The sequence below is a fragment of the Bos grunniens genome, chromosome 24 (assembly GCF_055505025.1).
Source record: "Bos grunniens cultivar Pamir isolate PY7600 chromosome 24, Bosgru_T2T1.0, whole genome shotgun sequence".
In the NCBI taxonomy this organism is placed as follows: Eukaryota; Metazoa; Chordata; class Mammalia; order Artiodactyla; family Bovidae; genus Bos; species Bos grunniens.
In genome coordinates, this window is record NC_141188.1 from 15,602,547 (window position 1) to 15,615,076 (window position 12,530).

General features: G+C 38.4%; 1 protein-coding gene and 1 non-coding gene across 10 annotated transcripts in view; both read right to left on the minus strand.

The window, feature by feature from the left end:
• Positions 1 to 12,530, minus strand: part of PIK3C3 (phosphatidylinositol 3-kinase catalytic subunit type 3) — a 165,724-nt gene that overhangs the window by 126,856 nt on the left and 26,338 nt on the right. The gene's annotated exons all lie outside the window — the stretch shown is intronic.
• On the minus strand, positions 2,005 to 2,077 carry TRNAC-ACA (transfer RNA cysteine (anticodon ACA)). The gene has a single exon. It is a non-coding gene; the product is annotated as a tRNA-Cys (tRNA).

The following is a 12,530-nucleotide window of genomic DNA, read 5'->3' on the forward strand; positions in this document are numbered from 1 at the left end:
ACTGACTGACTGACTGAAATTTGGCAAATGTTTTGATTTTTGAAATGTGATTTATAAGCTAGATATCATTTTTGTTTATAAATTGAAGAACAGATTATTAAAGTGATAATTTACATGGGTTTTTAAACCAATATCCACATCATGATATTTGCAGTTAGATTTTAGAGAAATGAGAAACATGGAATTTTCAGAGACATGGTTTGATAATTAAAAGCATTACCTTTAATTTTATGCTTTTAAAATTAATAGAACAAAATTTATGGAATATTTAAATAGTAATGAGTTTGAGTAAGTTCCGGGAGTTGGTGATGAACAGGGAAGCCTGGTGTGCTACACTCCATGGGGTTGTAAAGAGCTGAACACAACTGAGCAACTAAACTGACTGACTAAGGTACATTAAAACCGGGTAGAAAGACTGGCAGTCAAAACCCCTGATTTATAGCTCTCACAGTGGATCAATGACTAGCCAGGTATTTCTGTTTGTGAACATTTTTCATTGATATAATGTCGTCAGTTGGACTCTATTCTCTCTGTGAATTATAGGAATCATAACAGTGTCATCATCATCATGATATTTTTCAGCTGTTCTGAAAAGAAAAGAGACTATTTTCTCTATAGTATAGCAAGTTGATTAAGCATATTTGTCTTGGTTTCTGAACATATTTCTACCTTGAAGTAGCTTTGTGAATAAACTGATATTCTAGATAAAATTAGTTTAAGAAAATAAATTATTCAGTAGGACCTATTAATGATCTGTCTCCCTCATTATGATTATGTAATTAATCATTTTCAGAATATAACACAAAGTTCCTGGGTTTGGTTTATTCACTAAGTCATGTCCGACTCTTGTGACCCCATGGACTGTAGCCTGCCAGGCTCCTCTGTCCATGGGATTCCCCAGGCAAGAATACTGGAGTGGGTTGCCATTTCCTTCTCCAGGGGATCTTCCCGACCCAGGAATCAAACCCAGGTCTCCTACCTGAGCTATCTTAGGGCTTTTGGGGGTAAAGTTGGTATTCTTTGCAATGTCTGTCCTTGATTGGATCTCTTCACATTAAAAAAAAGTGTCCTTTCAGCCATATGTAAATCACTGAAGTTAGCACACTCCCTCACATCAAACACAAAAATAAAACTCAAAATGGCTTGAAGATTTAATTATAAGACATGACACTATAAAACTCCTGGAAGAGACTGTAGGCAAAACTTTCTCTGACATTAAGTCATAGCAGTCCTTTCTTAGATCAGTCTCCCAAAGCAAAAGAAATAAAAGCAAAAGTAAACAAATGGGACTTATTAAATTTGAAAGCTTTTATACAGCGAAGAAAATCATAAGCAAAATGAAAAGACAAACTATGGGAGAAAATATTTACAAATGATGTGCTTAATTTCCAAAATGTACAAACAGCTCATATAGCTCAAAAAACCCCAAACAATCCAGTCAAAAAACAGGAAGAAGACCTAAACAGACATTTCTCTAGAGAAGACATAAAGAGAGCCAACAGGCACATGAAAAGATACTCACCACTGCTAATTATTAGAGAAATGCAAATCAAAACTACAATAATAAATTACCTCACACCAATCTAATGCTCATCATTAAAAAGTCTACAAATAATAAATGCTGGAGAGGGTGTGGAGAAGAGATGCTGATGGACAGGTAAATTGGTGTGGCCACTATGGAAAACATTCCAAGTGCTTTAGAAAACTAAAAATAAGAGTTACCATATAATTCAGCAATCCCACTCCTGGTCATGTATCCAGAAAAGATGAAAACTAGTTCAAAGAGATACATGCACCCCAAGGTTGACAGCAGCACTATTTACAACAGCCAAAACACAGCAGTGTTCATCTACAGATCAATCAATAAAGATATGTGCATGCATGCTCAGTCAGTCCTGTCTGACTTTGCAACCCTGTGAACTGAAGCCTGCTAGGCTCCTCTGCCCATGGGATTTTCCAGGCAAGAATACTGGAGTGGGTTGCCACTGTCTTCTCCAGAGGATCTTCCCAACCCAGGGATCGAACCTGGGTCTCCTGCTTTGTAGGCAGACGCTTTTACCGTCTGGGCCACCCGGGAAGTCTTTGGTTAAGGACAGTTGATTTATAGCACAGATATTGATTTGCTCACTCAGCACAGGAAAGTCACTGTTTCTTGACTCACCATCTTCTATGCTATACCTGAGGACCTATAGGAATGTATCAGGGTTGGCCAAAAAGTTCCTTCAGTAAAAATGACCTAATTTTTCATTTTCACCATGAACTTTACCGAACAATGTATTCACCATTCTGTTCTACTACCTTCTGCCATTTTAAAAGCAACTTCATAACTCCATCTTCCCCAAACACCTTATCTTCATAAGCAAAGAACTGTTCAAGTGCCCTTTCTATAGTCTTCCAGGGAACTGAAATTTTTCCACTAATAGAATTGTGTAAATACCAAAATAAATGGAAATCCAAAGATGAATACCACAGATGACTCAGAACTTCCCAGCCAAGCTTTAACAGTCTTTGTCTGTCATCAAAGAAACATACAATCTTGCAGTATCCTGATGGGAGATTATGCATTTTCTGTTGACTAATTCTGACACTTTTTATAAAGGGCTGCCTTCAGTTGGTCAGACTGGGAGCGAAACTAATCGTTCGGTTTTCCAGATGGAGCTCATAATAGAGCACTCCCTTCCAATCCCACCATACACATAACATTACTTTCTTTGGACGAAGGCAGGTCTTTGGTGTGGTTGGTGGTGGTTCACTTCACTTGCCCCACGATCTCTTCTGTTCTACACTATTGTACAGTATCAATTTGTCATTGCTTATCACAATTTGTTTTAAAAACGAAACACTGTCATTACACTTCAGTAGAGAATAGCATATAAAATATAGTCAAGAAGGGTTTTTTTTTAATGCGAAAGTAAAATGTCAATGTGATTAACATGACCATGCTGATGCAGATGATTTTCAATGCTTGATATGGATATTTTCTGTGTGTTGGCTATCTTCTGAGTACAGGGTATCTCCCGTAGCATTGACTATACTCAAATAATGTCTCAATGTTATCGCTATCAACTTTAACTGGTCTAACTGACTTTGGAGAATCCTTTAGTGAGAAATTTGCAGCATGAAACACTGCAAACCACTTTTGACATGTTTGATCAGTCACAGCCCCTTCTCCATCCACTACACAATCTTTTTGTGTGTTTCAGTTGCATTTTTACTTTTCTTGAAAAACTAAAGCATAATAAGCTGAAAATGTTACTTTTTTCCCTTCATCTTCACTATTAAAATGGCTACACAAAAACTCACCAATTTTGAATAAAAGCTTTTTTTAAAAAAGAGATCAAATCAAGATGGTGTAGTTAAAGGAAGTATGCTCATCTCCTCCTGTGAGAGCCCAAAAATCCCAACTAGCTGTTGAACAACCATCAACAGAAGGACCCTGGAAATCACACACAAAAAGATACCCTATATTCCAAGAAAAAGGAGAAGCCACAATGAAATGGTAGGATCACAATAAAATCAAATCCTATACATACTGGGTGGGATCTAGTGGCTTACTGTTTCATAATTTAAAAAATTAAAAACCAGATAAAGGGACATGTTGCCAAAAGAAAACAAAAGTTTGCTTTTTTTTTTTTTTTTTTTGCACACTGATATGACTGCTGTCACAATATAATCTAACAAAATTGTTCTGAATGAAGTTAAAGACAAGCAAGAGCCATCTTACAGAAAAAAACAAACAAACATTAAGGCCAACCAATTACATTTTTTCATTTCATACTCTGCCTCTTCTACCTTTCAACTTTAACATTCTTGATAATAATAAAATTCTCTCAGTTCAGTTCAGTTGCTCAGTCATGTCCAACTCCTTGCAAATCCCACGGACTGCATCACACCAGGCTTCCCTGTCCTTCATCAATTCCCAGAGTTTGCTCAAACTCATGTCCATTGAGTCGGTGATGCCACCCAACCATCTCATCCTCTGCCGTCCCCTTCTCCTCCTGCCTTCAGTCTTTACCAGCATCAGGGTCCTTTCAAATAAGTCAGTTCTTCACATCAGGTGGCCAAAGTATTGGAGTTTCAGCTTCAGCATCAATCCTTACAATGAATATTCAGGACTGATTTCCTTTAGGACGGACTGGTTGGATCTCCTTGCAGTCAAAGGACTCTCAAGAGTCTTCTCCAACACCACAGTTCAAAAGCATCAATTCTTCAGTGCTCAGCTTTCTTTGTAGTCCAACTCTCACATCCATACATGATTACTGGAAAAGCCATAGCCTTGACTAGATGGACCTTTGTTGGCAAAGTAATGTCTCTACTTTTTAACATTCTCTACGCAAACCAATTCTTCACAACCCTAAATCTAAAACATGATACTGATACTTATCTTTAGAAAGGTATTTATAAAAAGGATTTAAAGACCTGATTTCAGGTCCTGGTAAAACAATTTTCTGTTTACTTGAATCATTAAAATACAGCACTTAACCTCTCTAAGCTTCCATCCTTTCAGGAGTTTAAAAACAATGTACATTTCATGAGGATAAAAACAGTGTATATTACAAAGCCAATCATTACACTTGTTAGATTCAAATGAAAGCAAAGCAAATAAGATCAAATAACAACAGCTAACATTTATGAGTGCTCAGTACTGTCTAAGAAGCACTACTACGAACAAGCTGGTGGAAGTGATGGCATCTGAGCAGAGCTATTTAAAATCCTAAGATGCTGTTAAAGTGCTACATTCAACATGTCAGCAAATTTGGGAAACTTAACAGTGGCCACAGGACTGGAAAAGGTCAGTGTCCATTCCAATCCCAAAGAAGGGCAATACCAAAGAAGGTTCAAACTAACACACGATTATGTTCATTTCACATGTCAGCAAGGTTATGCTTGAACTCTTTCAAACTAGGTTTCAGGAGTATGTGAACTGAGACCTTCCAGAGGTACAAGCTAGAATTCGAAAAGGCGGAGGAACTAGAGATCAAATTGCCAACATTCACTGGATTGTAGAAAAACCAAGGAAATTCCAGAAAAACATCTACTTCTGCTTCACTGACTACACTAAAGCCTTTGTGTGGATCACAACAAACTGTGGGAAATTCTTAGAGATGGGAGTACCGGACCATGTTACTTGTCTCCTGAGAAACCTATATATGGGGGTAAAAAAGCAACAGTTAAAACGAGACATGAACAATGTACTGGTTCTAAACTGGCAATGGAGTACAACAGGCCATATAGTGAGTATCACTATGCTTATTTAACTTCTATGCAGAATGTGCTGTGTGCTTAGTTGCTCAGTCGTGTCCCACTCTTTGCAACCCCTTGGACTGTAGCCCGCCAGGCTCCCCTGTCCATGAGGATTTTCCTGGCAAGTATAGTGGAGTGGGCTGTCATGCCCTCCTTCAGGGGATCTTCCCAATCCAGGGATTGAACCCAGGTCTCCTGCATTGCAGGCAGATTCTTTATCATCTGAGCCACCAAGGAAGCCAAGCTGGATGAATCACATGCTGGTATTAAGATTGCCATAAGAAATACCAACAACCTCAGATATGCAGGATGCCACCCTAATGGCAGAAAAGGAAGAACAACTGAAGAGCCTCTTGATAAATGTGAAAGAGGAGAGTGGAAAAGCAACAACTTTCAAAAAACTAAGATCATGGCATCCAGCATCACTCAGATCAGATCAGATCACATCAGTCGCCCAGTCGTGTCCGACTCTTTGCGACCCCATGAATCGCAGCACACCAGGCCTCCCTATCCATCACCAACTCCCGGAGTTCACTGAGACTCATGTCCATCGAGTCAGTGATGCCATCCAGCCATCTCATCCTCTGTCGTCCCCTTCTCCTCCTGCCCCCAATCCCTCCCAGCATCAGAGTCTTTTCCAATGAGTCAACTCTTCGCACGAGGTGGCCAAAGTACTGGAGTTTCAGCTTTAGCAGAATTCCTTCCAAAGAAATCCCAGGGCCGATCTCCTTCAGAATGGACTGGTTGGATCCCCTTGCAGTCCAAGGGACTCTTCAAGAGTCTTCTCCAACACCACAGTTCAAAAGCATCAATTCTTCGGCGCTCAGCCTTCTTCACAGTCCAACTCTCACATCCATACATGACCACAGGAAAAACCATAGCCTTGACTAGACGGACCTTTGTTGGCAAAGTAATGTCTCTGCTTTTGAATATGCTATCTAGGTTGGTCTTAATGGCAAACCGAGGAAAAGTAGAAACACTGATAGACTTTATTTTCTTGTGCTCCAAAATCACTGCGGAAGGTGACTGTAGCCATGAAATTAAAAGACACTTGCTCCTTGGAAAAAAAGCTATGACAAACCTAGATAGCACATTAAAAAGCAGAGATACTACTTTTCTGACAAAAGGCTGTATAGTCAAAGCTATGGTTTTTCTGGGATTCCCTGGGGGCTCAGACCGTAGAGAATCCTCCTGCAATCCCGGGAGACATGGGTTCAAACCTTGGGTCAGGAAGATTCTCTGAAGAAGGGAATGGGACCCACTTCAGTATTCTTGCCTGGAAAATTCCATGTGCAGAGAAGCCTGGAGGGCTACAGTCTCTGTGGTCAGAAAGAGTCAGATGTGACTAAGTGACTAACACACTTAGTTTTTCCAGTAGTCATGTACAGATGTGAGAGTTGGACCATAAAGAAGGCTGAGTGACCAAGAATTGATGCTTTTGAACTGTAGTGCTGGAGAAGACTTTTTGGAGTCCCTTGGACTGCAAGGAGATCAAACCAGTCAATCCTAAAGGAAATCAACCCTGAATATTCATCTGAAGGACTAATGCTAAAGCTGAAGTTTCAATAGTTTTGCCACTTGAGGCAAATAGTCGACTCACTGGAAAAGACCCTGAAGCTGGTAAAGATTGAGGGTAGGAGGAGAAGGGAGCAATAGAGGTAAGATGGTTGGATGGCATCACCAACTCAATGGACATGAGTTTGAGCAAACTCTGGGAAATAGTGAACAACAGGGAGGCCTGGCGTGCTGTAGTCCACAGGGTCGCAAAGTGTCAGACTTAGCGACTGAACAACTGTCCCATAATATGTTAAATCCTTTAACTATTTATTTAACCTCATTTATATCTAGTCTTCATAGAAACTCAAAAAAGTAGATATAATAATTACTCCTATTCATAGATGAGGAATTCATGACTTCGTAAAGGTTAAGTAGCTATCCAATATCACAAGTGAACAAGACACAATTGGAATTTGAATGAAAAACAGTCTCCATTTTAGTTCCTGATCCATGCTAAAGGGTTTTAGAGCTATTAATGCTGTTTATACATGCAAGGTGATTATTACTATTTTAGTATTACTCAAAATGTCACTAATAATAACAGTTTCAACCTGGTAATCTAGTTCTTAAATCTCCAACATTTAGGAGTGCATCAGCAACAAGAAGAAGTGATGATGGTGGCACTAAAGAGGACTTGTCCACATACTTAAAATCTCAGTGAACTCCTCTAAATTCATACCTCAAGACAAGTACCCATTCAATGCAGTTCATTCTATGTAAAATATTTACTTTCAAGGGTAAATATTTCAGCAGGTCAATTAGTACTGTAAAATAATTTAAATAGCCTCAATTTCATTTCATAAAATTTTGTAACAAGAAAATTTCTTCGTTACCTTAATCTCAGTTGTAAAGGATTATTTTGTGATCATGATAATTAGTCAATGTTTATTGAAAACATACAGTATATTCAAGAAACTAGAGAAATGATGTCAAGAGAAAAAGAGGAAAAGAACTTTAAAGATTTCCTCAAACTGAGAGAAATATCTCACAAGCTTTCTAGCTCCTTCAGGGTCCTTCATGATTAAGAAATTAATAATCTCCTGAAGACTAATTTAATTTGCAACTTGCCTTGAAAAATGGTGTCCTGGGTAACAGGCACAAGTAGCATGGTTACCATAAAGATAATATGGTTGCTCACTATTTAAAAATTATTAAATTGGCATTCAAGACCACTGCTGCTCAACAGAACTTGCTGAACAGAACTTTCAGCAATAATGGAAATATTCCCCTACCTGCACTGCCTACTAGGTAACCACTAGCCACATGTGGCTATTGAGCACTTGAAATGTGATTATGGTAACAAAACAACTGATTTTAAATTTATTTAATTTTAATTAAGTTGCCATATGTGAATTGAGGCTATTATGACAGTACAGGTCTACATCATAAGGTTAAAAATAACCCCTTGAATTGATTGGCATGAACCTATGTTCAAGATACTAACTTTTTCTGGATGAAGTAAAATAAATCCAGTTCCTGCGGTTACAAACCTGAGTCTGATTCTGGACCCACAATTACCCCTTCAAGGCACTCGAGGGGTCAGCCTGACACATAACCACATCCTACCACGACTTCTCTGCAGCAGCAGTCATCTGTACCCTCTCCCTAAGAGTGCCTACCCTATCTTGTCGCACAAAGCATTTTTCAAATAGTCCTTACTTTCTTTTGCCTCCTCTTAATCAAATTGACAGAAACTAAAGCACATTCCAAAGGCAACAAGCAGAGCTGCTAAAATGAAGACAGTGGAGATGGACGCTTTTATCTAAAGACATGAACTCAAATATAAATCAAACACTACAACTTAGTAGTCACATCCAAAACCCCAGGTGGATATGCATCCTAGCCATAAAACTCTTAAAATATGACAAGCTGAAAAATGGAGCTGAAAAATGGAGCTCAAGTAACACCCACAATTATTAAAAGGTTGGTTCACAGACAACCAAAGGGTAATAAAATGCCCAAGAGGTCTGGCCTTTTATTATTTTCACAAATCAATTCTAACAGAAAGTTACTACACATTAATAAAAATTAATTGGGGAAATTTAGAGATGGGAAAGAGAAGACAATGAGGAAAATGGGGGAAAGAGTATATTTCAATACATTCACTATCTTCCTGTTCCCTACTAAGTCTAAGAAATTCAAGTTATACAAAGTAAGAACTAAACTGAAGACTATTGAGTTGTTTCCTTTTCTTACACTCAATTTTTCCTCAAACGAAAATTAGGCATGTTCAAAACATGATGTATAATCATTAAAAGTTAACTCCACAAAAACTATTCCAGGAGTATTTAAACTCTTAAAAAATGTTAAACCTAGATATCAGGCTTTTAAACTTCAATTATTCAAATTGCAGTTATAATTTACTTTCAGATCTATCAATAAGAATTAGAATATTTAGTACAGCTTGAGTTTGAGGTTCTTTGCTTAGTAATTATATAACACTGTCTTTTCATAGGCCATTTAAAAAGTTCATCTTCATTTCCCAGCTCTCTTATCCTATTAACTGGAAGCAGCCAAGACTAAAGCAGTTCTTTAACTGAATAAACTCTCTTAATCTGTAGTTTGAAAACTGTCACTTTGCTATTTATTTTGGCTTACAGGATGCATGGAAACTACACTTTAAGATACACTGTGTATTATTTAATAATACAGTGTATTATTAAGATTAATACACACCATTTTATGTTTAAGCTGATCAACAGGAAGGTAGCAGAGAGCAATGAGAGGCGGTCCCTTCAACTAACCATCCAAGAGCCCCATAACCTCACCAAGCAATTTACCAGTCCCGCCCCTGATACACCCACCAGTACTCCAAAAATAGTCAGGAGACTTTAAACCGCCCCCCCACCGGCCCTACTGTCAGAACTTTCCCGACCCTAGCACACTGACACACCCCTAACTATCCAGTACTAAGGTAACCTTTGGTGGCCATTGGACTTTAACTGCTCATAAATATTCCTTGAAAACATACATCTAATTGTAACAGACTGAATTATGTGAAGGACATGCGCAGTAGAGCATCCTTCCATATTACTATAACTTGCAGCAGTTACTCAACAAACTCCCTGGATTATGCAAATGATCCTGCCTTAAAAACTCTTGTACCCCAACCCTCCAGGGAAATTTGTCTCCCTTGACGGCCCTCTCTCATGAAGTGTTCTCTCTGTTCTTTGTGTGCACTTAGTCGGGTGCAACTCTTTGCAATTTGTTCTTTCTTTCCTTATTGTTAATAAACCTTCTTGCAATGGGGTAAGACCTTAAATTCTTTGCATCCCTACCAAGAGCCAAGGCCCACAGGAGGAAGTCTCCAGATTCCTTCTGCTAACAAAGCCACCTTCTTAACAATTAGAAACAATCAGAGTAAATTCAGTGGCTGAAAAATCAAAGTACAATACGAAAGAAATCGTTCAGTTCTAACCACTTGAACATCATCTATTAGAATACTCATTTCTTTTCTTAAAATGATAGTGAGAAACAGAAGTATCTGTTCCTTTTACATGAAAATGGAAAAATGAGCACAGACATTCTTTCCCCAGGTTTTAAAAGTATATTGCACCACAGACAGTTTCAAAATATTTTGTAGATGAGAATGACAATCTAACAGGACAAACTTTTTAACGTGGAACCGGAAAACTGAGAGGAAGAGAGGAGGGAGAAAGAGCTACTGTGGCATAATTTAAAGAAAAAACAATACCAAAATACATTTTAAGTTCAGAGCATACCTAGGATCAAAGTGTACTCTCTTCGATAAGTTTAGAAATTAAGATCACAACAAATATCAAAGTATACTTTTTCTGGTATAACAGAAAGGAAATATTCAGGAAGCCAGTCTGAAAAACTTAAGTCAAGAAACAGGCACTAATCAAACAACAACAAAAACAAAATCTAAGAGCATAGCCAGATCATTCGCTAAAGCAGGTCCTAAACAATGCTTTACTCCAGGCATATGTTTTACAGAAAAAAAGGAATGGCATGAACAACAGTGCCACAACTGGCAAACGATGACTGCATGTTTTTTCTTCTACTAAGGTGGAGAGAAAAAAATCCCCATTATTTGCTATGTCAGTGCTTTTAGAATCATAGAATATGAACCGCTACACAGGAGTATAAAATGAAGCAGGGCAAAAGCTAACAGGGTTTCTCAAGAGAACAGACTGGTCATAGCAAACACTATTTCCAACAGCTCAAGAGAAGACTCTACACATGGACATCACCAGATGGTCAATACTGAAATCAGATTTATTGTGCTCTTTGCAGCCAATGATGGAGAAGCTCAATACAGTCGATAAAAACAAGGCCTGGAGCTGACTGTGACTCAGATCATGAGCTCCTTACTACAAAATTCAGGCTTAAACTGAAGAAAGTAGGGAAAACCATTAGGCCATTCTGGTATGATTGAAATCAAATCCCTTATGATTATATAATGGAAGTGAAATATAGATGCAAGGAATTAGATCTGATAAAGTGAAGTAAAACTATGGATGGAGGTTTATAACACTGTACAGGAGGAGGTAACCAAAACCATCCCCAAGAAAAAGAAATGCAAGAAGGTAAAGTGGTTGTGTGAGAAGGCTTTACAAATAGCTGAGCAAAGAAGAGAAGCAAAAGGAAAGGGAGAAAGGGAAAGATACATTCAAATGAATGCAGAGTTCCAGAGAATAGCAAGGAGAATAAAAAGGCCTTTTTACAGGAACAATGTGAAGAAACAGAGAAAAACAGTAGAATGGCAAAGACTAGCCACCTCTTCAAGAAAATTGAGAGATATCAAGGGGAACATTTCATGCAAGGATGGGAATGATAAAGGACAGATACAGTAATGACCTAACAGAAGCAGAAGGGATTAAGAAAAGGTTGCAAGAATACACAGAAAAACTATACAGAAAGGGTCTTAATGACCCAGATAACCACGATGGTGTGGTCATTCACCTAGACCCAGACATCCTGGAGTGTGAAGTCAAATAGGCTTTAGAAAGTATTATTACAAACCTAGTGGAAGTGATGGGTACCTAGCTGAGCTATTTAAAATCCTAAAAGATGTAGCTGTGAAAGTGCTCCATATAATATGTCAGCAAATTTGTCATACAATATGTCATACAAAACTCAGCTGTGGCCACAGGACTGGAAAAGGTCATTTTTCATTCCAATCCCAGGGAAGGGCAAAGCCAAAGAATGTTCAAACTAGCATACAACTGCACTCATTTCACATGCTAACAAGGTTATGCTCAAAATGCTTCAGGCCTGGCTTCAGCAGTTCATGAACCAAGAACTTCCAGATGAACAAGCTGGATTTAGGAAAGGCAGAGGATCTAGAGAGCAAAATGTCAACATTTGTTGGATCATGAGAAAGCAAGGGAATTCCAGAAAAACATATATTTCTGCTTCACTGACTACGCTAAAGCCTTTCACTGTGTGGATCACAACGAACTATGGAAAATTCTTAAAGAGATGGGAGTATCAGACCATCTTACCTATCTCCTGATAAACCTGTATGTGGGTCAAGAAGCAACAGTTAGAACTGAACATGGAACAACAGACTGCTTCAATACTGGGAAAGAAGTACAACAAGGCTGTATATTGTCACCTTGCTTATATAACTTATATGCAGAGTACATCATGTGAAATGTGGGGCTGGATGAATCACAAGCTGGAATCAAGAGTGCTGGGAGAAATATCAACAACTTCAGAAATTCAGATGATAACACTAAGGGCAGAAAGGGAAGAGGAACTAA